At 47.4% G+C, this 25977-nt stretch overlaps 1 protein-coding gene across 1 annotated transcript in view; it reads right to left on the reverse strand.

The window, feature by feature from the left end:
- NUP93 (nucleoporin 93) overlaps positions 1-25977 on the reverse strand; it is a 451198-nt gene that overhangs the window by 54278 nt on the left and 370943 nt on the right. The gene's annotated exons all lie outside the window — the stretch shown is intronic.

The following is a 25977-nucleotide window of genomic DNA, read 5'->3' on the forward strand; positions in this document are numbered from 1 at the left end:
GGCAGTGCGTTTACCAGACGCATCTAAGAGTTTTGATTCCTTATCTGGCGGTGGAGCCTCACCTGAGGACTGGGAGTTGGGCCGCTTTCTAGCCGTGGACACAACCAAGGAATCTAAAGGAGCAGGGCCTTTAATGTATGTAGGATCTGTGGGTGCCGCTTTGTACTTTTTTTCTATTCTGGGGTTTAAGACCCTGGCCCTGACAGTGTCTTTGAACACCTCTGCAGCATGTTTGGTAACACCCTTAAGCATGGGCAAGATGGCTGTGGACTTATCCTGAATATCAAATGTATCCAGTAAGAAGTCGCCTTCCACTGGTTCGCTATGTAGTTCCACCCCATGATAGTGTGCTGCTCTCTGCATTAAGTGGTGAAACCCTAGTGAGTCCTCTGGGGGAGATGGCCTGGATGGGTAGAGGTCATCTTGAGGCACATCTGGTATGTCAGGGTTTTGGTAATCCTCCCATGGGTCTGGGGTCCCCGGTGGTGTGGGGTCCATTGGGGCGTCCGCTGGATCATAATCTGGATCCCCGTAATCCGGTTCTGGGGACGGGGTTGGGGAGTGATGAGGCAAGGGTGGCGGAGACCTGGGAGGGAGAGGAGGTGGAAGAGGTGGAGGAGGAGGAGGAGGTGGAGGAGGTGGTGGGGAGGGCACTCTGAGAGGAGATGTGGCAGAGTCCTTCCGTTTGGGCGGTGGAGGAGGAGCTGGTGTGTCAAGACGTCTTTTCTTGATAGACAAAATCAATAGCCCAGTCTTTGGATCCTTTGAGAAGGTTTTTTGAGAAGGATCAGGTGTAAAAAGGTCCGGTGGCGCCGAATCGTCCGCTGGCGCCGATGTTTTCGGAGCCGAGGACTTGGGTGGTTTCTCTGCGCCATGCTTTTTGGAACCTCCGTTTTTTTCGGCGTCGAGGTAGGCTTCGACGCAGGAGCGTCGGTGCCGAGGGATTTATGCTTGTGTTTCGTCGGCACCGAGAGTCCAGGCTTCGGCACCGGTGGCTTCGGAGTCGAGCTGGGCGTCACTTTCTTCGGTGCCGAACGGTGTTTACCAGCACCAGGAGTAGGCTGGCTCGAGCCCGAGCTGCCGTGAGACTTGTGATGCTTCGACAGCGGGCCCGAAGGTGGGGTGATAGAAGCTGTATGTTTTGTTTTCCCTAGGCCCGAAGGCGAAGGTGTAACCTGAGTCTCTTTGGATACGGGCGCGGGGGTGGGAGGGGGTAGAGTACTCACGACCCTCTGTGCCGGTGTGATGTCCTCCAGGTCGGAGTCGTCGGCCTCGGAAGCGCTGACGAGGTCTTCCTCCTGCTCGGTGTGTTGTTGCCCCGAAGCTCCGGTGCCGTCTCCGAAGATGTCCGGTGGAGCCGCGGTCGATGAGTGCGCCATGGTGCGTCGAGCTCTTCGATCCCGGATGGTCTTTTTTGATCGAAAAGACTTGCAGGCGGGGCAGTCTCTGGCCTCGTGTTCTGGAGAGAGGCAAAGGTTACACACCTGATGGAGGTCGGTGTGGGGAAATTTAGACCCACATTTTGGGCACTTTTTGAACGGAGCCCTTTCCATCGGCCGGGACCGGAGTCGAGGAGGGCCCGAAGGCCGGTGCCGATGTGTGGAATCGAGAAAAGTGCCTCTACGAGAGATGAAGAAGATGAAGAAACTCGATGAGCGAGGATTTTCCGTCGAGGCTGGAACCGTAAAAGTTCGAAGCCGGAGCACGAAGTATCACATCCGAGCCCGATGGCGGAAAAAAACAATCTGAGGATGGAGCCGAAGCCAATGCGCAGTACGGACCGAAGGAGAAGTCACCGAACTCGTGACTTCCAAAGACTGTCCAATGAACAAAAACAAACTGCAAACATCCGGGCCCAACACCAGATGGCGATCTATGCAAAGTGTACAATCTGCAGCTCATATGCCTCGAACATATATTTTTTTCCTTTTCTATCCTATCATACTTTTTTTTATATAGAATTTATACTAGATTCACAAAAACATTTACAGATGCGACAAAATCAAGATGTCATTTCAGTTTGCAAGAGACCATTATTAGCTTCTCTTAGTTTAGAAGCAATTTATAGAATCCCCCAAAGAAAATATAACACCATCAACCTTCCAATCTCACCTTTCATTCTACTCATATACATACCATGAATCATACCAACACAAACAAAGGGTCACAATAAAAAACTTCTGTAGTGGAGTCCTGCTCATAAGTCCTGTTTGTCACAGTTTTCAAAATGCACAGTTATGACAATCACAAGTCCATCAAATGTATTTCTAGTTGAATATTCTTTTCACTTGATTCTTGGGTCTACCCTACCCAAGAATCAAGTGAAAAGAATATTCAACTAGAAATAAATTTGGAGGTAATGGCGTATCCTGCCACCAACTGGACGCCCATGATCTGGGAGGGTCGGACTAGGAAGGTATGGAGGCTAAGGAGGGAGAGGGGAGTGTGGCTTGACCTGACTTCTAGCCGCCCGACCCACGGGGTCGGTGTGAACCGCATCCAAAGCCACTCAGGGGTTGTAGAACTTGCACGCCCCCTCTGGCTAGGGTAGGGCTGGCACAGCTGGAAAGCCTTTCATAGCCACAAAAGGAGCCAAAGTCGGATGCAGGACGGGATGATACTGAGAGGCCCAAGGACTTGGCCATAGCTCGCGACTCCTTGACGTGCTCTAGCGCTGCGTCCGAAGAGATGAGATCCATGAAAGGGTTTGCTTGGATATCTCCCGAGAAGACAGGGGTTCTCTGCCAGGTGTTCTCTGCCAGGCGTGGATGCCTGTCCGGCTTCATGTCATCAGGGATAAGAATGGGGCTGGCATCGTCAGTGGGCGCAGGCAACATCAAGGGTGTCTGCCTCAGACGCAGCATCGGGGAAGGTCGAAAGTGTGCAACCGGCGCTGGTCCGAAACCAGGAACGGATCCATAAGAGCCTTGGGCCCCAGGGCCTGAACCTCCGGTGGATAACAAAGAGAAGCTCCTGCTGCTGAGCCTTGCGGGGGCCGAGGGCGAACCGGCAGGGTCAGGCCACCTAAATATAGCCCACATGGCGTCACAAAACTCTTAACTGGGCGGGGCACGCTCCCAGACCCGGAAAGGGAATGAAACGCGAAGCCGACCGAGGCACCTGTTCCGTGGAGCCGGGCCTCAAATGCAGAGACTCCTCAGTCTCCTCAGGTGATGGACGGGGAAAAGTCGACATCTTGTATTTCTTAGGGTGCTTTTACGTGACCCCTTCAAAGACTTCGAATAGGAGGACGAAGATTAGGATCCCCTGGAGCAGTGCTCAGACCTTCTTCTCGACGAGACCAGGAGTGGGAACGAGATCTCCAAGGAGATGTCCGAGGTGCTGAACGCCGGGCCGCAAGCATCTTCAGGGAGCGCTCCCTCAAAACTTTCGGCGCCATGCCCAGCACTAGAAACACAACTTCGGGTCGTGGTCGCAATCCAGGCACCAAAGGCTTATGAGGTGGAGGTCCGTAACATACATGGTGTGGTCACAGGAGCCACACAGTTTGAACCCCAAGGGCTTCTTTACATCCTACACACTGAACAAAGTTCGACAAAAAGTTGAAAATAGTCAGACAAAAAATGACAGCGGGTAGTTCTCTGACAGATCTGCGACTGGCGCAGAAAGAAAAGAATGGCCGTCAGCATGCCTAAATATATGACGCGGACATCACGATGACGACCTCTATGTCAGATAACATCATGCGGATTCGACCGAGGCCACCTACCGGTGAGCAGGGATACTGCTAACAAAATTCATCAGGATCAAGCAAGACGCCTAGAAGTTCACAGGTAATGAATCAGCTGCTAGATGTCTCTATCAGATACCACTCGTCAGCAAGATGACAACAATTGATGGTCTCTTGTGCTCAGTGAAACGGTCACATGGTAGGACATCATCCACAGACCATGCTGGTGTGCCCAGGCCATAGTCTCTGAGAGAATTCGAGCCCCTATTCCTTCCTGCTTGCTCAATCATCTTGCTGTTGTATTGACACACAATCATACAGCAAATGAAATCCATTGGGGAATATTGAAACATGTATCTTTGAACAATGCTGATATAGAGACATTGCACCTGAGAGCTGAGGCACGGATGAGCCCCAAAATGCAGACAGTGGTAAGTGTCCTAAATGAAATGTTTGCAGTCAATAACTCTTCACAAATGAGGTTTTTTGATGGGGTGAATGCTTAAGAAGACCAGATCTTCTGATGCTAGCTTGTACCCGTGAGCAATGCCCTTATGTACTCCCAAGCACAAGGATGGTGTTGCCCAGCACTCCCTCAAGGAGTTACTGAAAGATTTGTTGAATGGAAGCAAAGGTTCCTGATGACCTTTGGACAGATAACACATCTGAAGAAAGCCCATAGTCACCATCGTCACAACCGTGTGACTAGACATCTGGATGAGATCTTAAAGTGTTGTAAGGGGCATACTCACCGTCCTCCAGAAGGCAGAACGCCTCTCCTGGAGTGAAGGATTTCATCAGCAACAGGGAGGCAGTTGGAGCGTGTGGTGCCCCTGTCATTGCAGTGGTCGCTGCAGCACAGAAGGTGGCATATGTGGAGTGGGAACAGACTATTGCGCAGCCTCCAAAACTGGTGTTGGACTTGTGTAGGGTTAGCCAAGACCCATGCCAAAGTTTCTACTGACGCTGGTTCTAATGCCATGGAAGGCGACCAAAAGATGGGGACGCACCAAATAGAATCCGTATGGTGGCAAGGGCATCCCCGGAATGAGGCCACCTGGACCCGTGAGCAGTCCCATGGGGCCCATGGGCGCTTCAGAGGGGATGGCAGGCCTCCTAAAGACAACCATCATGGCCTGTATGAAGGCCCATGAATCTGTAGTGGGCAATACAGGAAAGTGGGCACAGACACCGGATCAAGAGAAATTAGATGGCAGTGCATTCTAGGTGCAGGGGTGTGGGGGATGGTGCCAGGAAAATCACTCGCTCTGTAGATGGGGCAGGAAAGGGACTTAGATTTGGACATTGCTGATTTTGTCCTCTGAGAAGAAGAGGAACACTTTTGCTTCCTCGTGTGCCTCGTCTTGTCATTGGAAGATCTGTGAGACAGGGACGACCTCGATGGTGCAGTGGATCCGGCCGCTGACTGCAACCTCATCCTGTGGCATCCCCGACAACCCTCTTTAGATCGAACCATATAAAGCGTATGTTCTACGCCTCTTGATGGCCTTCTGATGCATCTGCTGGCAGAGGTCACATGATGACATTTTGTGCCTCGGCCTGACAAACATCATGTGGATCCGTGATGGAAATTTGGCTGTTACACCGATGACAGTGCTTGAAACCAGACCACATCGGAAGTGGTATGTCCCTATCTGCACCAAATGAAAACATTTTGAGAGAAAAAAATCTCTTCAGAGTGTCGGAGAAAGAATCTCCAGACGCATCGAAAGGTGCAGAAAATAACTGACATGAAGGCATGATCCTGGCACTATATGGCCCCAATGAAGTCATCACATCATAACAGAGCCTGCACCCTCTACAGGAACTGGAGAGCTATTGTAGAAGTTTCCAGCCCTGTCTAGTGCCTGGGGTGTATTCAAAGGTGAGGCATCAGCATGATGAAGTATCCATCAGATTTTATTTTTTTTAGCTAACTTAGAGAACACAAAACTTGTCAGGCAGCTAGTGCTTGGCCCCATTTAGTGCCTAGTGTTGTAGTCTCCTTCACTCATTCAGACATAGTGATAAAAAGAAAATGGCCTCAGAGGGAGCATGGTATGTATATCTTCATCAATACTAACAAACAATTTAAAAACCAAAACTAAGCATTCTGATTGTGTTCCTGGTACCAAGGTCAGTGTGATTTGCCTGAATTCCAATGGGTTACAGCCAATCATCACAAAGTTGTATTGGGATACCCTAAAATGAACCCTGCAAAAGCAGGCGTGCATTCAGCAGATTTCTACCTACTCTGTAGGATAGGCCAGAGAAAGAACCATTGGGTGGAGAGGGTACAAATACAAGCAACCTGGACATTAAATGTGTCCAGTTGTTTGGTAGAGGGGCCAGGAATTATTGTTTTGGCCTTCCATCCTCAGCACTGCCTTAAGACTGGGGAGGAAAATGCATTTTCTCACGCCCCCTTCCCACAAGCAGCTTTGCCCAATGGTGGAGATGAGGGGAGTAATGGGAAGTTTAACATTTATGCTCCTTTGTAAAAAATATAAATCTTGCTTGCTGCCCTCCCACCTCTTTCCCACCTTTGCCTCAAGGGAGGGCAGGCAGTTCCTGTATGGCTACCGCCATGACTGGGTGTAGCAATTCTCGCCTATAAATTTTTTTATAAATTCAAGAGTTGAGGGTATTTGTTTGTGCAGCCTTTGCCAATAGTTAAACACATTTAATTTTTTTAGTCAACAACCTTCACGTCATACTGCAATATGTAACAGTAAAGGTGGAGGTGGGATTTAAGTTGCTTCCCTCCAGTCTTACCCACAAGCAGTGGATATTTGTCATCTTCTTCACTTCTTTTTAGCCTCTTTGATCACTCAACAGCCTCTAATTTGGTCTAACACCTAGTCATCCTCAAAACACTCTTCTCGAATGGGCTTCAGTGACCCCATTCTGGAATGGCAATGGTTTACCCTCCTAGCAACCAACTCATACTAGGTTGACCAAATGAAAACCTCAATACGAAAGTAGTCCTTTTAATCTGAAGCATTCCACAAGGCTCAATCTAGACTTCGGTCAGCTTCAATTTAGAACATCTTGGCATGCTCCTGACCAGAAGGCACCCTAAGATAACCAGTATGTTAATGAAACACATTTCAATCTTAGGACATCCTCTCACACAGAAAAGAACGTAATGAAGAAGTGCCTACGCACAACTTAAAGCAGCTAACAAAGGCCCACTGTTCTCTTACTTTCTGATTTGATGTTTTATTCAAAATAAACATAAAAAGCTAATTTTCATCATGTCACTATTTTGCTTTAGCCAAATTGCTCTGTGAGCCACAGCCAACAGACCAACTGTGTGTTCACAGATAAGAGGTTCTCATTTTGGAGATAACAATCTGAAGACTTTGTAAAATGTGCTTCCACCATCTTATTCGGACAAGAACAGTGGAACTGATTCCATTCCCGGACGCTTCCTTTACTGCCCAATAAGCCTTGACGGAACCTACCTCAACACCAGTTTGGCCAGAAAGGGGATCAAACCTGTGAAATGATTTACACACTGATCTGAACCAGAGCTACATCCAGTTACATTTCAAGCTGTTTCCTAACAGTAATTTTGTCATGCCACTGATGTAACCTCTGGATTTTCCTTTTAAAGATTAGATCAATTGTGAGGAAAATAAAGGCTCCTCCCTGACTCTCACAGGAAGCGACAATATGGGAAACCTGAATCGGTCTAACATTTTGAAATACTTCTTTTCAAACTGAACCACTATAATATTTTCAGTATGATCTCTTCTTATGTAACTTGATCACCACCTTGAATTTCATGAGAAAAAAGAGTGAAGCTGTAAATTAATTTCACTGTCTAGTCTTGGAAAACGACAAGAGGACTGTTCGTTCCTTATCCACTAATTCATAGATGTTAGTTTCCCTGGGTTGTAAAAAAAACTCTAGCAGTCCACCTAAACTGAAAACTGATCATTAATTGAATGATGCATCAATTTTTCATCAGGGTCGAAAAAAATCAGCTAAGACTGTAGACAGGTTGACTGCACTGCCCCACTGAAGCTGCTGATAACCTGATATTCCGCTGAATGGCTGGAAAGTAGGAATCACTGCTAGATGATCAAGAACTTTGGAATGAGTTACCCCTTGCTTTCTATATAAAACATGTCCCACATATATTGTGAGTGCACCGTGCTTTAAGAAGGAATGCCTTCAAAGCTAGAAAATTAAAGAAGTCCTAGGAAGGAGTAGTTTCTTTTCTGTAACTCCAGGTCTGTAGTAGGGGTATCTCTGTTATAGTCATAATCTAGTGAATAGTCCCGCCCATGTGCGGGGACCCCGGAGCAATGAAAATAATCTCTTAAATTGTCAAGCCATGCAGACCTGCATCTACACTTAAGAGAGAATTTCAAAGACAGATAATGCAGCCTATATCCACAGGCTACACTGTCCAGTACTTCAACTAGAAAATTCCACCAACATCCACAAACAGCACTGCCTGCCCAGCTTTTTCCACAGAGAAAAACCTGCCTCTACCAGCAAAAGCCTCTGGAATGATAGAGAGGGAGGAATGGACAGACAAGCCCCATAGGCTGCCATTATGTGGCTCAGAACAGGATACTGTGCCTTTAAGAAAACTTTCCAGAACTTTTCCAGTATCCCAGAATGAACAGCAGGTCCCTTTTACTTTCAGTTCTTTTTGAAGGCGTAGCACGCCAGACCTGTAGCATTCCTTACATTAACATTTATCTCTCCACCGGGGCGGAGGGCGGGCGCTTATGACTAGAACAGAGATACCCCTACTACAGAACTGGAGTTACAGAAAAGAAACTACTCCTACTGTAGTAGGGGATCTCTGTGTATAGTCATAATCTAGTAAATAGAATGGCAAGCCCATCCCCACACCAAAACGGCGGTGGAGAAGACAACAAAATAATACCACTACTGTGCGAACAAATTCCGCAGCGAAGCCTGCCCAACCTGAGCATCTGCCCTGGCATCCGTGTCCAGAGAGTAATCTAAAGCAAAGGTGTGGACCGACCTCCAAGTGGCCGCCATGCAGATTTCTGCAATCGGAACATTGCGTAGCAAAGCAGTCGTGGCAGCTTTGCCCCTGGTGGAATGAGCCTTAGGTTTACCCCCAAAGGTCTTATTAGCCTTTTGGTAACACAATTGTATACAGGACACAATCCACCGAGAGAGGGACTGTTTGGAGGTAGCAAGACCAGTCCTGACTGATCCATAATTGATAAACAATTGGTCTGACCTACGAATATCTTTGGTCTTATCAAGATAAAACTTCAACACCCTCCTAACGTCCAGGGAATGTAGAGACCTTTCCGCTGGAGAAGAGGGATTCTGAAAAAACGTAGGTAAAGTTATGGTCTGTTTGACATGAAAATCAGATATAACCTTAGGAAGAAATTTAGGGTGAGTACGCATAACAACCTTAGCAGCATGAAAAACCGTATAAGGTTCTTGGCAACACAACGCCTGAAGTTCACTCACCCTGCGGGCCGATGTAATGGCCACTAGGAACGCCGCCTTCCAAGACAGGTGCTGCAACGAAGCCTTGTGAACATTCAATTCCCATGAAGGCGAGGGAAGTCTGACAGGAGGGAACACTTTCTTCAAGCCTTCAAAAAAATCCTTGATCTCAGGGATCTGAAAAAAGGAAGTCTGTGAAGGGCATTTCCTGTAAGCAGTCAAAGCAGCGAGATGAATCTTAATGGAATGGAAATTAAGGCCAGACTGCGCCAAATGCAAAAGGTACGGAAGGATGACATCTTCCTTACATGTTGTCGGGTCAAAGTTCTTGGACTTGCACCAGATGCAGAATCTCTTCCACTTGTAAGCATAGGACGTCCTAGTGGAAGGTCGCTTAGCCTCCTTCAGTATATCCATACAATCTGCTGGTAGATTCAAATGGCCATATTGCACTATCTCAGGAGCCATGCCACCAAACTCAAAGACGAGAGGTTGGGGTGCACCAACTGCCCCCCGAACTTCGTGAGAAGATCCGGCCTGCACGTGAGGAAATATGAATTTTTATGGTCAATTGTGTCCCCTATCTTAGACCCCAACGGCTCCATGTACATGCTACAAGTACATGTATGTTCCCTCCAGTTCCAGCTATGAAGACGCAAATACATGTGCGTCCAACGTCAACATATCTTCTTTCAGATCCGCCATGAATGGGTCAAATATTCCATTCCTAAGTATGATTGGCCACCGACTTTATATGGTTCACTTTTCTAGTTTTACAGTTCAGGCGAGTAGGCCCTGAATTCTGTCATCAAGCCTTTTCCTGCTTCTGCCTCTGAAATGCTCCAGCCTGGACCTGCATCCGTATCCATGAACTTTGTCCTACTCCCTGCGCGGCTAACGGTGCCTGACACGGCCTGTTGCCTGCCAAAAAACTGTATTCAGCCTTCAAGTTATCTGCCCCGCTCCTCATCCAATGCATTCCTGTCTAGTAGTTTAGGTAAACATCCTTCCAGCTACCGAGCAAAGAGCTTGGCCTCGCTGTCTTTATGCAAGTAATTCATAGCCCCTGTTACCATGGAAGATTCCTGCCCCCTCGCATCTCATGTAGACACATAGACGCTTGTACATGCACTAACAGTCAGTATAGAATAGATTCCATCCGAGAAACCTTTCCTTCTGGATAACACAGTTCCTTAAACAAAGATATTAAACACGATTTGGGATTAGGTTGACCTGACCCCCCAGACTTTTGTCTCCACATGTAGAGCTAAATGTCAATTCCCCTTCACCCTCTAGTTGCACGTCAAATCACACGTCATGCGGCTGCGCGCGCATCTCTGCCAAGTATTTCTGCTGACATTGCAGGATTCTCTTATGGATCCACCCACTTGTGACATCATTTTAAATGACGTTTCTAGTATACGCCTGTATTTACGCCTATTTTCATTACGTATGTGTATTCTTATCTGTATTATCAGCTGTTACGCCTCCTGCATCTGTCTTAATGCAATGCTTTTCATATATATATATTTACTTGTCAATAATGTATGGCCTATCCCTTCCTGAACCTTCGTGGTGATGGAATAAGATTGCCTAGTTCGAACTATGATTCCTCTGTAAGGAATAAAGCCCTTTTCAGAACCTCTAATACCACGGATTCTGCCTCTTATTTTAACTGAGTTATTCTTACTAGACTTTACCGCATAAAAATAGTACAGGTAATTTGAATATTTACCACATAAATTGGCGCCCGAATAGGGACACTTTCTCATCTCACGCGCCGGAGGTGCGTTGCAGGCCCGGTCCCCTGCCACAGCTGAACGGACAAAAACGCGTACCCGCAGGATTTCCTGTATCTCCCTCCGGCCAAGCGGGGGTGACTGAGGCTGCGATCAACACCCAGACGAGGCGGTGAGAAATGCGAAGTATCCCGACCAGAGCCTAGCTGAGAGAGCAAGATCCGAGGTATACAGAGGCCCACCAGGTTCCGAAGTTCCGAGTCGAGTCGAGTCCAGTCCGGTCCAGTTCAGTTCAGTTCCGAGGCCTTCCGTTCCGTGCTACCCGGTGAGTACCATTGCTGGGGAGGCAGTTAGACGTGCACATTGGTTTGTGCCGGTCCTGACGGGTTTGGGTACACAAATCCGGTCTGCACTGTTTTAGCAGTGTATCTGTACTGTTTAGCAGTATATCCAGTATGTTCATGTATATATAATCTAGTATTATCTAGTATTAGTATTATGTCAGTAGTTAGTTTTCTCTTAATTATCATTGTTCGTTAAATGTTAAATGTTTTACTGTGTTAAAAAATTGTGGTATGAATGAGTGTTCATTATTGTGTTTTTTCGTATTAATTGTGTTCAAGTCCAGTTCAATTAAGAATCAAGTAGCAAGGTTTAAAAATGCCGTTCTTTTCAAAATTAAGACAGATCAAAACTAGAAAAGGAGTACTCGAAGAAGCTGTTCCCATTCCACCTAGGGATACTCCAGGGTATTTTATGTACCATAAGCATGGCCTAGATGCCGTATTATATCTTGATTTATGGGTGGACTACACCAAGGATTTAGCAGAGAGTCAGAGATGGCCCGCAGCTGGGACATGGGATGCAGATTGCATCATGAGAGTAGAAGAAGAATTATGGAAAAAGAAAGCCAGACAGTCACAGAAAGATGCCATTGAACTATGGCGTAAAGAATCGCATAGGCGCACAGAGAAAGCGCTCAGACTGGAAGAGAAAAGTAGGGAGAACTCAAATAAAGCCCGAGAAAATATATTAATTGAGGAAGGTACCCGAGTAAAAACAGAACAAGTAGACAGGCAACGAAACACTCTTATGAATGGTATGTATCCTCTCTTGGCCGAAGGTTTACCTAAGGCCACCCCGGAAATACCGAAAGATTTGCCGCCCCCATTACTCCCGATTAAAACACATCCCAAGACCGCAAAGGATATTTTCCTTTCCTCCTATTTAGACGATGTAGCTCCCGAATATGTTAATGTTCCACCACATGCACCACCTGTCGAAGGTGCTCAACGCCGAGATCACCCAACTCCGCAACTACAAACTCCTCCGCACAATCCAACTTTTCCTGCATCCGCAGTTTCTACCTTACATCCCACAAACCCTTTTATGCCTAGCACCTCAGAAGGTGCGACAGGAGGTGCCGCAGCAATTTTTGCCACACCACCATTACGAAGTAAATCGTCTCTTAGGGATTTAGCAAACCAACGTACACCACAAATAGCAACGTCCGACATGTTTAAGGAACATCTTATAGATTGTAGATATGATCCAGTGCCCGGTAAAAATGACAGAATGCTGCTATCATCACTACGTATACGACGAGCTTCAACGTATTTAACGACATTACCAGGAATGATTAAACATTTAGACAATATATATCGCTTTGTCCAAACAGGGCAAGGCCCTGAAAGTATTGACGAAGCCATGGAATACCAGAAAGTGGATGTACAGAGACTATTGTTACGCTTCTTCATAAACTGCTTGATCAGAGACAGAGATAGGTCCGAGGTAGATCAGGATGAAATGCAAGTCCTTACCAGATGGGGTCAGAATATATCAGAGGGAAAACACGATAAACAGACATGTATAGTAGCTATGTGCCGAAAGATCCGCAAGGAAGTAGAACGAACACATAAAGCCAGATCGGAGGCAGACAAAACTGAATCAGAGGGAGAGGAGGAGGAAGAATCAGAAATGCCCACAGGACAATTAGAAACGATTGCTTATGTAGGTAGGGGAAGACCCTGTAATAATACCAGATACTTTAATGACCCGATACGTCCGATACATCCAGAATGTAACAGACATTTTCAAGCCCCTATGCTAAATGCGAAGTCCCCTGAACATTTATTCCAGGCTGCTGATAAATTACTCCGAGACCGAAGGGGGTACCATATGCTCGATTCCATGGATGAACAAGAATTAGCCAGGTCAGCAGTACAATGGGCTGACAGTTCTGAAAAATACAGTGATGATGCGTTAGCACACACGTTTTTGAATCTTACCCCAGAAGAACAGCGTTTAGCTGGTATATACATGATACAGCACCTCGTTATATTGTATAGAAGCCAACGTTCCGATCCTGGTCCCCTACCTGATATATTGATAGAACTACTCACGAATAAATGGAGAGGTTCGGGTACTGATTTAATTAAAGAAATTCTAGAACATCGACACCAGTACACTGTCTTCGTATGCCCAGAACATGTTTCAGTTCCCCCCAAGTTGGAAAGAAAAACATATCACATAGACAGACAGAATCCCTTACGCGAAGTGCACCCAATCAGAGGTGAAGACAATACTTTTAAACGCGTGTTTGTGTACACGCCCATAACAAAAATTGAATTATTAGAAATGAAGAAAGTAGTACCTAGCCATGACAAAGACCCAGCAGGTTTCCACCGTGAGATAAAAGACATGTTACTCATGGGAGAGTATACTTATCCTGACATTATGAAAATATTAAAGGTTTTATTACCTGCCGGTATTTACGAGAAACTCAAAGAAAAGGAATGGGAGGTGGGAGACCAAAAGATAGAGTGGACAGCATTAGAAAACGAAGAAAAAGCCCGAGCTGCAGGTTCAGGGCTTGGGGAAAAGACTACAGCATTACCAGGATTATTAGTGCAGGTACTACCACGTCTATTGACTACGAAAAAGGAAGACTGGGGTGCAATTTCCGCCTGTAAACAAAAACAAGATGAAGACACTAGTGATTTCTATTCCCGATTTGAAAAATGCTTTGGTATTAATAGTGGCATAAAAGCAAGTAGTGAGTCGTATCCACATCTGTTTGTGACAAAATTAGTTGAGAATTCCCTGCCCCAAGTTAAAGGTAGAGTATTAAAATTCGAGAGTACCTGGCAAGGTAACACACCGTCACAGATGTTACAAATGTTACAATATCATCACAATAGAATTAGAGAAGAACAAGAAAATGAACAAAGACGTATGAAAGACACGAAAATGAAAATGCTTGTTGCGCAGTCAGTTCCAGCTGATGGTCATAAAAGGGGTACAACACAGTCCAATGATTCAGTAGATCCTGTTAGAGGAACATGCAACTATTGTAAACAGCCAGGTCATTATATACACGATTGCGCAGTTCTAAAACATAATATCTCTACGGGTAGAACTAAGGAGAGACCACGTCCGCCTAGACAGGATCAGATCCAACAACAAGTACCTCAGAATACCCAGCCTATGCCAGTTCCACAACAGAACGCACCACAACCACAACAACAACCACAACAACAGCCACAGCCTATTGCTGCAACACAAAACACGACACAACAGATGTACCAGTATGCACAAAATGACTATCCAGAGTATCAGCGCTACACATGAAATAGCCTAGAGAGGGAAGTTGGCCCACCCCTTATTGAGGTTCCCGTAGATCAAGAAGGTCCTTACGTACAGAGTCAAGTATTAGGGAAAGACAGAAAGTTTCTACTCGATACAGGGGCAAGCAGAACCACTATCCGTCACAGCGAAGTCCCAGGGGTACCCCTCTCAGGCTCACAAAATATTTCCCTTGGTTTTTCAGGAAAGCCCACTATTAATGAAGTATCGCAACCGCTTGCATTGACGGTCGGTCCATTAACACGGACTACGGATCTATTGCTCACAAAATCATGCCCAGAAAACTTGTTAGGTATAAAAACATTGAAAGCTCTAGGAGCTGTAATATGTTGTTCTCCGGAAGGAGTACGACTATTTTTGCGCGACTTTAAAGGTCACTATGTGTCTAGAGACATGGATCACCGGTTACAGAATCTACCTGCACATTTATGGGCACAAGGCCCCACTGATGTAGGTTGTATGCATATTACACCATATCGCGTTACACTCAAACCAGGAGTAGTATTACCACGAATACGACAATACAAGTTACCGCCAGATGCTGTTGTGGCTTTACTGCAAATCATTGACGAGCTCATTGCACAAGGAGTGGTTGTAGAAACGGACTCCAATATATGTAATTCCCCGATAATTCCGATTCTTAAACGAACTGATCCAAAAGCATCACCAGTATATCGATTGGTTATTGATCTGCGAGAATTAAATAAATGTGTTGTACCACAATACCCGGTGGTCCCAGATATCTCTTCATTGCTAACAGCCATAGATTCAGAAGCAACGTTCTTTACTGTAATTGATCTCAAGAATGCTTTCTTTAGCGTCCCAATTGATAAGGAAAGCCAATATTTGTTCGGATTCAGTTTAAATGGACGAAGCTTTAAATTCGCACGCGCACCTCAAGGATTCACAGAAAGCCCCAGCATCTATAGCCAAGCACTGAAAAGAGAACTTGACAGTATCCACATGCCAGCTAACACTGCCTTGCTTCAATACGTCGATGATCTGCTGATCACCGCCCGAAGCGAACCTGAATGTGAAAAAGCATCACTGACGGTTTTACATTTCCTAGCCGACAAGGGGCACAAGGTGTCCCCTTCAAAGCTGCAATTCTGTGTCCAGCAAGTTGTGTACCTTGGGCACTTGCTGTCCAAGGGGGGAAGACAGCTTACACCCGATCGTATCCAGTTAATTGTTAACATGCCGATACCCAAGACACAAAAGGAGGTACGGGCATTCATAGGCCTCACTTCGTACTGTAGGCAGTGGATCCCTCAATATGCATTTCTAGCGAAACCACTCATTCAGTTGACAACACAGGAGGCAGCGACATCAACTGTCCTCCCTTGGACTCAGGAACATACGCAAGCTTTTGAAAGCTTAAAGAAAGCTTTATGTCAAGCACCTGTTTTAGCAACACCATGTTACAGCAAACGTTTTACACTTTTTGTTACAGAACGAGAAGGTACTGCTTTGTCAGTACTCACGCAGGAACAAGCAGGATCACATAAGCCATGTGCTTATTTTTCCAGTACATTAGATCCCGTAGCTCAGGCTCTTCCTGCGTGCCTGAAATCAGTCGCAGCAACAGCTTTAGCAATCCGACAAAGCGATGCCATAGTGTTAGGACATCAATTGACAGTACAAGTACCACATGCAGTAGAGGTTCTCTTGAACCGGACCCAAACACAACACTTGACCATAGCAAGACTGACGGGTTATGAATTAACATTGTTCCAGCCACACATAGAAATCAGACGTTGTAGTACATTAAATCCTGCCACACTTTTGCCAGTAAGTGGAACAGACCCATTGGCACATGATTGTATTGAAGTCATTACTATTATGACGAAACCCAGACAAGACTTGACAGATATTCCATTATCAGATCCAGACCTGACATTGTATGTAGATGGTTCATGCATGAGAACAAACACAGGAGAGTTAGTGGCCGCTTATGCAGTCACAACAGACACTGAAGTTATTGAAACAAATTGTATAGATACCTTGTCAGCTCAAGCAGCAGAGCTCATCGCTCTGACACAAGCCTGTATTCAAGCCAAAAATAAGAAAGTCAACATATACACAGATTCCCGTTATGCATTCGGAGTCGTCCATGACTTCGGCGTACTTTGGCGAGAGAGAGGTTATTTAACTTCTCACGGTGCCCACATCCAGCACGGTCCCCTTATTCAAGCTCTGTTAGATGCAATACATCTGCCGACTGCAATATCGATTATGAAGTGTAAAGCCCATACAAAAGTGACTGACATTATTTCTCAGGGTAACGACCTAGCTGACAGAACAGCTAAACAGACTGCTCAGAATCAGACTCATACAACTGACACGACAAAGACAATAGTTCCGACACCAACACACTGCATGACAGTTAAGGATCCTGCCCTTGATGTAATTGACATACAGACACATGCTACACCAGAAGAAATAAAGAAATGGACTGAATTAGGAGGGATCCAAACGGATCAAGGATGGATGACGAAGGGAAAATCTATATGGTTTCTCCCCGACTCAATGGTTCAAGTCATCATTAACACAATACATAGTCCAGCGCACCTAGGAGAGAAAGCTATGTTAGACAGCATTCAACACATTTGGTTCAATAAACACTTGCGAACAGCAGCTAAACAGAAAGTACGTACCTGTATGATTTGTTGTCAGTTCAATCCAGGAAAAAGCGTACCTGTAGACCAAGGTGGATTTCAACCCCCCGATCACCCTTTTGAAGTCCTCCAGATGGATTATATCCAGATGGAACGATGTCGAGGATTCAAATATGTCCTCGTAGTTGTATGCGCTCTTTCCCGATGGACAGAGGCGTATCCCGTCTCAGATTACACTGCCCCGACTACTGCCAAACAGTTAGTTCGAGAATTCTTCCCACGGTACGGTTTGCCCCGTGTCGTGTACTCAGATAATGGCCAACCGTTCTCATCCGAGCTAATGAAACATGTTTCACTTTTGTTAGGCTATCAATGGAAATTCCACTGTGTCCGACATCCCGAGGCAGCAGGTCTCGTGGAGCGGCATAATCAAACTTTGAAAATTAGACTGTCCAAAGTATGTAGAGAAAAAGATGTCGACTGGATAGTAGCTTTACCAGTTGCGCTCTTTTACATGAGAATGGTAGCACACTCTCGAACAGGGCTATCCCCATATGAGGTGATCTTCGGTAGACCACCAAATATGTGGGGGACGCCTATACCCCGTAAAATAACTGATGTTGATTGTAATATGCTGACAGATTATCTGGCTTCCTTGATGTCTGCACTACAATCTTGTCGTTCACAGGTAGCTGCAGCTTTTCCCGATAACACTGAGGTGAAGCCCCATGACGTGGTTCCGGGAGATCTGGTACTGGTCAGGAACTTCGACAGAAGGAACCCGCTGGAGCCTCGCTGGCAGTCGCCTAAACTCGTCTTATTAACCACGAGGACAGCTGTGAAGATTGAGGGACGTAAAGGGTGGTTGCACTCGAGCCATATCAAAAAATTTCATGGACTATCATCCGACTTAAATCATCAGCCCTGCATTCCCTCACAGACTGACTCAAAACTTCCCCTGGTTGAAAAAACTGAACAAGAAAACTATAAACTGAAACTAAGGTCTAGCAAGTCAGACAATTTGATTGTTTAAGTCCTCTCCAAGGTGAATCGGTTGAATTTGTCTCTGACATGTATCCTCTAGACCAAAATAGAGAGAGAAATAGACAGAAACAGCTAAAAAAATATGCGTACTATAAATCACTTCGTAGTCACTGCATAGTGACATTGTTAATTATGTTTTTTCTGAGTCTTCTGATTATCATTACTAGTATGTTATTACACATGTATTACCCTATTTCCAAGCATGCTTTCAATGTTACTGCCGAACATTCTTTTAGCGAACTACCCCCGCATGAGTTGTCCTATAGATTTGCGCTGCGCAACAACACATTCATTAGTATGTTACATCATTCCCATCAGACCAGCAATGCTACAAATTGTTGGATATGTGGCCGACTCCCTCCCTATCAGAAATACAAGGGAGTTCTGCCTCTCTTTCCGTATCCATTCACCCACAATGGCTCCTGTGGAGCATGGTTTAGTTTGATTAATTCCCTAGATTCAAATTCAGTAGTTTATCAAGACAACTGGGTTTGGGGAAACCTGAACCTAGTTTTACTTAAAGTCTGCTACCCTAACAAGGAGGGACTTCCCAAAAGAACAGGAACTGATCTAGAAAATGAAGTATACGGATTAGGTAACTTTACACTTAATCTCATGATCCTGAATGTTGAATCCGAAGCTACATCAATCTTGCCCGCTATGTCAGTATTCCCAGTTAGAGGCGAATTATGTGTAAGAAAGAATGGTTCAATTCATATGGGCCATAGTAAATGTACCACTGTAATAGAATTCAGTGATAAAGGCAAATCTACGTTTAGCGCTTCTCGTCATTCCTACTTCATCTGTGGTCACACTGCATACATACGCCTACCCCTAGATTGGGATGGTACCTGTTACATTGCATTCCTTCTGCCACCTGTTTTCCTAGCCCCGCCTGATTACCATAGGAATACCCATTTAGTACACAATAGACAGCAGAGAGATCTCCCGATTGTCGACTACACCGAAACAGCATGGGAGCAATACACAGATTTCAATAAAGGTTTCTTTCCCTACATAGGTACAGTCACTAATAGTAAGTTGATACGTAGATTAACTAGAACCCTTGAAGCAGTAGTGAATGAAACTACTTCCGCCTTAGGCAACTTAACAGAGGAGCAGTCTGCGATGCGGATTGTTGTTCTTCAAAATCGTCTTGTCCTTGACGTCATCCTGGCCGATAGGGGCGGAGCTTGTAGGGTCATTGGATCAAGTTGCTGTGTTTTCATACCAGAAAACGCGCCGTCAGTATATAAAGCCATAACTCGACTTCATAAGATCGTAAGCCAGATACACCAGAATCCAGGCACCTGGACTTGGTCCGGTTGGTTCTGGAGCGTGTTGTCAGCCTGGGGATGGAGAATCCTATCTTTCCTAGGTATTGGCTTTCTCATTCTATTCAGTTGCTGCTTGTGTCTACAATGTGGGCCAGCGATTTGTGGTCTGTGTGCCACATCGTGTATCCCGCCTTCGACTTTTCACTCAAGATCCCGGAAGAAGAAAGAAGAACAAATGATGCTATATGAACAGATTGATGGATTGATGAAGATGGATATTTCATAAGGGTCCGTAGGGGACAAGGAGGGAATGAGGAAATATGAATTTTGATGGTCAATTGTGTCCCCTATCTTAGACCCCAACGGCTCCATGTACATGCTACAAGTACATGTATGTTCCCTCCAGTTCCAGCTATGAAGACGCAAATACATGTGCGTCCAACGTCAACATATCTTCTTTCAGATCCGCCATGAATGGGTCAAATATTCCATTCCTAAGTATGATTGGCCACCGACTTTATATGGTTCACTTTTCTAGTTTTACAGTTCAGGCGAGTAGGCCCTGAATTCTGTCATCAAGCCTTTTCCTGCTTCTGCCTCTGAAATGCTCCAGCCTGGACCTGCATCCGTATCCATGAACTTTGTCCTACTCCCTGCGCGGCTAACGGTGCCTGACACGGCCTGTTGCCTGCCAAAAAACTGTATTCAGCCTTCAAGTTATCTGCCCCGCTCCTCATCCAATGCATTCCTGTCTAGTAGTTTAGGTAAACATCCTTCCAGCTACCGAGCAAAGAGCTTGGCCTCGCTGTCTTTATGCAAGTAATTCATAGCCCCTGTTACCATGGAAGATTGCTGCCCCCTCGCATCTCATGTAGACACATAGACGCTTGTACATGCACTAACAGTCAGTATAGAATAGATTCCGTCCGAGAAACCTTTCCTTCTGGATAACGCAGTTCCTTAAACAAAGATATTAAACACGATTTGGGATTAGGTTGACCTGACCCCCCAGACTTTTGTCTCCACATGTAGAGCTAAATGTCAATTCCCCTTCACCCTCTAGTTGCACGTCAAATCACACGTCATGCGGCTGCGCGCGCATCTCTGCCAAGTATTTCTGCTGACATTGCAGGATTCTCTTATGGATCCACCCACTTGTGACATCATTTTAAATGACGTTTCTAGTATACGCCTGTATTTACGCCTATTTTCATTACGTATGTGTATTCTTATCTGTATTATCAGCTGTTACGCCTCCTGCATCTGTCTTAATGCAATGCTTTTCATATATATATATTTACTTGTCAATAATGTATGGCCTATCCCTTCCTGAACCTTCGTGGTGATGGAATAAGATTGCCTAGTTCGAACTACGATTCCTCTGTAAGGAATAAAGCCCTTTTCAGAACCTCTAATACCACGGATTCTGCCTCTTATTTTAACTGAGTTATTCTTACTAGACTTTACCGCATAAAAATAGTACAGGTAATTTGAATATTTACCACACACGGCAGCCGTATGTGAGGAAGGAGAGACCGGTGAAGCAGGTCCGTGGACCACCACTGTCGGTGCCATTCAGGGGCAATCAGGTTCATCCGCGCCCCGGCCTGGGACAGCTTGATGAGGACCGCCGGAATCAGGGGAATGGGTGGAAAAGCGTACAGAAAGCTGTTCGACCAGTCGATCCATAGTGCATTCCCCAGCGTCCCCCGCTGGTAGTACCAGGATGCGAAGTCTCGGCATTTGCTGTTTTCGGTGGTGGCGAACAGATCTACGTCTGGAGTCCCCCACCTTGCGAAGACGTCCCCTAGTACTTCGTCGTTTATGACCCATTTGTGGTTTTCCTGAATCAGTCTGCTCAGAGCGTCCGCCTGAACATTCTGCACACCTTGCAGATGCGTGGCCGTAATCGTCAGTCCTCGGGCCAGAAGCCAGTGCCAGATCGACTGCGCCTCCTGCGACAGAGTGCGCGATCTCGACCCCCCCTGCTTGTTGCGGTAATACATCGTGGTTGTATTGTCCGTCTGTACCAGCAGCGAGTTGGTCTAGAAGGACGGATGGAAGGCCTTCAATGCCAAGTAAACGGCTCTGAGTTCCAAGAAATTGATGTGGTACGTCTACTCCAACGGGGACCACTTTCCTTGTATCTGTAAGTCTCCGGAATGCGCTCCCCAGCCTTGGAGAGACGCATCCGTCACGATCCTCTTCGTGGGAATGTCCTTGTGGAAGGGAACCCCCTGAGGAGATTTTCCACCGAACACCACCACTTCAGCGACTGAAGAGCATGCAGAGACAGCCGTATCATGTCGTCCCAAGAACCTGTCCTCTGATCCCACTGATCCTCCAAGCACTCCTGCAGTGGTCTCATGTGCAGCCGTGCGTGAGGAGTGAGGAAGATACATGAGGCCATCGATCCCAGCAGCGAAGACACCTTCCTCACTGTCGTCGAGCCTAAGCCTTCCAAAGGAGTGATAACCGTCTCTCCTCCGAGGAGACACGCTTGCTGACAGCGTATTGATGGAGGCCCACAAGTACTGTATGCACTGGACCGGAGTCGGGACAGACTTGGACATGTTGACGTGCAACCCCAGCTTGTTCAAGAGAATGCACGTCTTCTGGAAGTGCGCTTGTGCTTCCGAGAAGGAGGAGGCCTTGATCAACCAATCGTCCAGGTACGGGTAGACAAACACCTTGTTCCTCCGCAGGTGTGCAGCTACCACCGCCATGCACTTCGAGAAGATCCTGGGCGCAGACTTTAGCCCAAATGGCAGTACTGTGTATTGATAATGATTAGCGCCGACTTGGAATCGCAGGAACTTCCTGTGCTTCCGTGCAATGGGCACATGGAAGTACGCATCCTGTAGGTCTATGGCACAGAGCCAGTCTCCCCGTTGCAGCTGAGGGTAAATCTGATGCAACGATAGCATGCGGAATTTCTCTCTGCGAATCCATTTGTTTGCTTGCCGCAAATCCAGAATGGGCCTGAACTCGTTCTTGTCCTTCTTGTGAACCAGGAAGAACCGAGAGTACAGACCTCTTCCCCTTTGAGACAGAGGTACGTCTTCCACCGCCTTTTTCCTCAACAGGATGTCTGCCTCCGCCTGGAGCTCTCGCAGTTGATACTGTGAGCTTACCGGCAGAATCGCTGGAGGCGGGCTGACGAACCGAAGACTGTATCCATTGCAAACAATATTCAGCACCCACTTGTCCTGAGTAATTTTTCTCCACTCTGCCAGAAAAAATTGAACGCTTCCCCCCACTGGATGGGTAACGGTTGCAGGGGAAGTAATCGCTCAGGGCCGAGACCCAGCCGGGCCCTTGGTCGCTGTAGCGGAATGTTGGCCTCCTCTACCCTTCTGGCGCTTCTGGAAGAGTTTCCGGAACTGCTGCTGCTGTTGTTGCTGCTGTCCCGAGGCCTGCCCACGCCCTCTGCCTGCAGCCCCGAACCGTCTCTGGAACGGGCACTTTTTCCTCTCAGGCTTCTCTAACCCGACAGCCGTCAGGGTCTCTGCCTCCGTCTTCATGCGGGCCATTTCTTCGTCCGCATGCTTGCCGAACAGGGTCTTCCCCGAGAAAGGCAGGTTGGCCACTCTTTGCTGTGCCTCCGGTTTGAGTGAGGTAAGGCGAAGCCAAGCGTGACGCCGTTGGTTAATGCCATGACAATAACCATGTGCCGCTAACAGAGACACATCCGCCGCCGCGCTGATAATCTGATTCGACACCAGCATCCCCTCACGCAAAGTCTCTAGAAAGTCCTCCTTCTTGTCGCGAGGCAGCAGCTCCGCGTACTGCTGGAGAGACTCCCACAGGGCACGGTCGTAGCGCCCCAACAGAGCCCCGGCACTTGCCGCCTTCATGGTGGTAGAAGCCGTCCCACAGACCTTTCTGCCCGCCGAATCTAGCCGACGGCTATCCTTATCAGGCGGCACTGTCGAGGAAGGAGTGGTAGCATGCTGCTTCCTTGCCGCCATCACAATGACCGAGTTCGGTTTCGGGTCCATCCTCAGAAAGGTCGGGTCCGATTCCGGCGCCCGATACTTCTTCAGGAGCCTAGAGGGGGCCGGTGTCATCACCGCCGGAGTGAGGAACAACTCCGTAGCGGGCTCCACCAATCCCGGCACTAGTGGCAGCAGGGGGTGAGACCGGTGCTTCTGGTGCAGCGTCTCGAAGATCACGGACGTCGTAGGTGTTGGCACCGTCACCGTGATCCCTAGTTTGGCCGCACCCCTCAGTTGCACCTCCTGGAAGGAGACTATATCGTCGACAAGCGATACTCCTGTCCTTGGCGAGTCCGACAGCGTCGGCGAGTAGTCCCTGCCAGACGATTGGGTGCGGGATCTGGCGCTGCGCCTCCTGCGGCGTCGCCCAGATGTCGACGATGCCCGTCCACGGCTCCGTGACCTTCCTCTCCGTCCGGAGCGGGAGCGCGATCTGCTTGGCTGCGGCCGCTTCGGAGTTCTCTTCGGCGGCGTTGGATACCTAGGCAACGACACCGACCGTGGCGGGGCCACAGGTGGGCCCGACGGTGTGTGAGGCGGAATGTTATGAGGAGGAGGAGGAGGAGGAGGAGGAGGAGGTGGTGGTGGTGATGGTGGAGGAGGCGGAGGCGTAGGAGTCCGCGGTAGACTCCCTTGGCAAAGCAGGAAAGGGTGGCGATCTCGGCTTAGGAGGTGTATACACCACTGAGTACACCGAGCCCGGTGACTCCGTTCTCTCCCTTCGTGACCCCGAGGAACTCCCGGCGTCAGGGCTCCTCCTGTGCTGCCTCGGTGTCGATGAACGCCTCCTCGACGGCGAACGCTTCCTCGACGGTGAACGCCTGGGACAGGTCCTCGACGTCTGGGATCCCCTCGACGGCGACCGTCTCCTCTTCGCCGACGGCGAACGGCGACCTCGCCTCGACGGCGAGCGCCTACGCCGGGACTGTTCTCGACGCCGATGACTCGATGGAGAAGTCGACGGCGTCGACGGAGAAGATGCTGTCGTCGACGACCGCGGGCTGCTCAGCTCCTACGACGTCGAGCGTCGACGCCGTTTCTCCCCAGAGCCCTGGGGAGACGGTGAGCAGACTGCAGCCATCCCCCTCGACGCCGTAGTCGAAAGAGAATGGGGACGTTTGCTGGGTTTCCTGCCCCTGGGGAGCCCCCCAGGGGCCTCCGCATTGGCAGAATCAGCCCGTCCTGACCCACCTTGTGCCCTCAGCCTTCTGTCCTCCAGTCCTAGGAGCCTGATCTTCATCCTTTCCTTCAGGGTCCTGGCTGAGAAAAATTGGCAAAAGTCACACTCCTCTGGGACGTGGGACTGGGGAAGGCAGACGATGCACACCCTGTGTGGGTCCGACTTGGCCTTCTTTCTCTCGCACTCTGGGCACTTGTCAAACAAGCCAGGCATGTTGACCACACAGAGCACACACAAGAAGGAAGGCACCAAGGTACTTAAGATAACACTTGAAAAGTGAACAAATCCAAATAAACCCTTGAAAAGGGAGAGCTCAATGCTCCAGGGTCCTGCTAGCAGGAGCCGGAAAAAAGAACTGAAAGTAAAAGGGACCTGCTCTGCATTGTGGGATACTGGAAAAGTTCTGGAAAGTTTTCTTAAAGGCACAGTATCATGGTTTGAGCCACATAATGGCAGCCTATGGGGCTTGTCTGTCCATTCCTCCCTCTCTATCATTCCAGAGGCTTTTGCAGGTAGAGGCAGGTTTTTCTCTGTGGAAAAAGCTGGGCAGGCAGTGCTGTTTGTGGATGTTGGTGGAATTTTCTAGTTGAAGTACTGGACAGTGTAGCCTGTGGATATAGGCTGCAGTATCGGTCTTTGAAATTCTCTCTTAAGTGTAGATGCAGGTCTGCATGGCTTGACAACTTAAGAGATTATTTTTATTGCTCCGGGGTCCCCGCAAATGGGCGGGACTATTCACTAGATTATGACTATCCACAGAGATCCCCTACTACAGAACTTTACATTCTGTGAGGTATCTTGAGAGGGAAAATACGACCAACATCTGTAGTTATTTGTAAATATGAATTTCATATTTATTTCATTGGGACATGTATGCAGTTTAAACCAAGTCACGAAGGGCTGCAAAATGCTGTACACAATACCAGTATATTCCGTTATGTGAGGACAGTAAGTGTGCACAAGTACAGAAGAGATATGAGAGACTGCATCACTGTGAGATTAGATGGGAATTGAAGCTCGACCACTGCAAAATAAGCTACCAAAAATGAAGAGGAAGATGATGATGGAGTGCAAGAGCTAGAGCAGAAGGATCCAATCAACCCCACTGGGTGGAAGAAAGGAAACTGGAGAGGGCATAAATACATACATGGATGGTGAAGTGCCATTGGACATATGCAGTCATGCAAAGCTCTGGATTATAATTCTGGCCTTGTCACCAGGTGATAGGGATAACCACATGCTGAGAACAGGAAAGAGCCACAGTATCAATCAAGCAAACAAAAATCCCATAACAAATACAATTTCATAAATCCCCACAGGGCTTATGA

This window comes from Triturus cristatus, chromosome 12, assembly GCF_964204655.1.
Source record: "Triturus cristatus chromosome 12, aTriCri1.1, whole genome shotgun sequence".
Classification (NCBI taxonomy): Eukaryota; Metazoa; Chordata; class Amphibia; order Caudata; family Salamandridae; genus Triturus; species Triturus cristatus.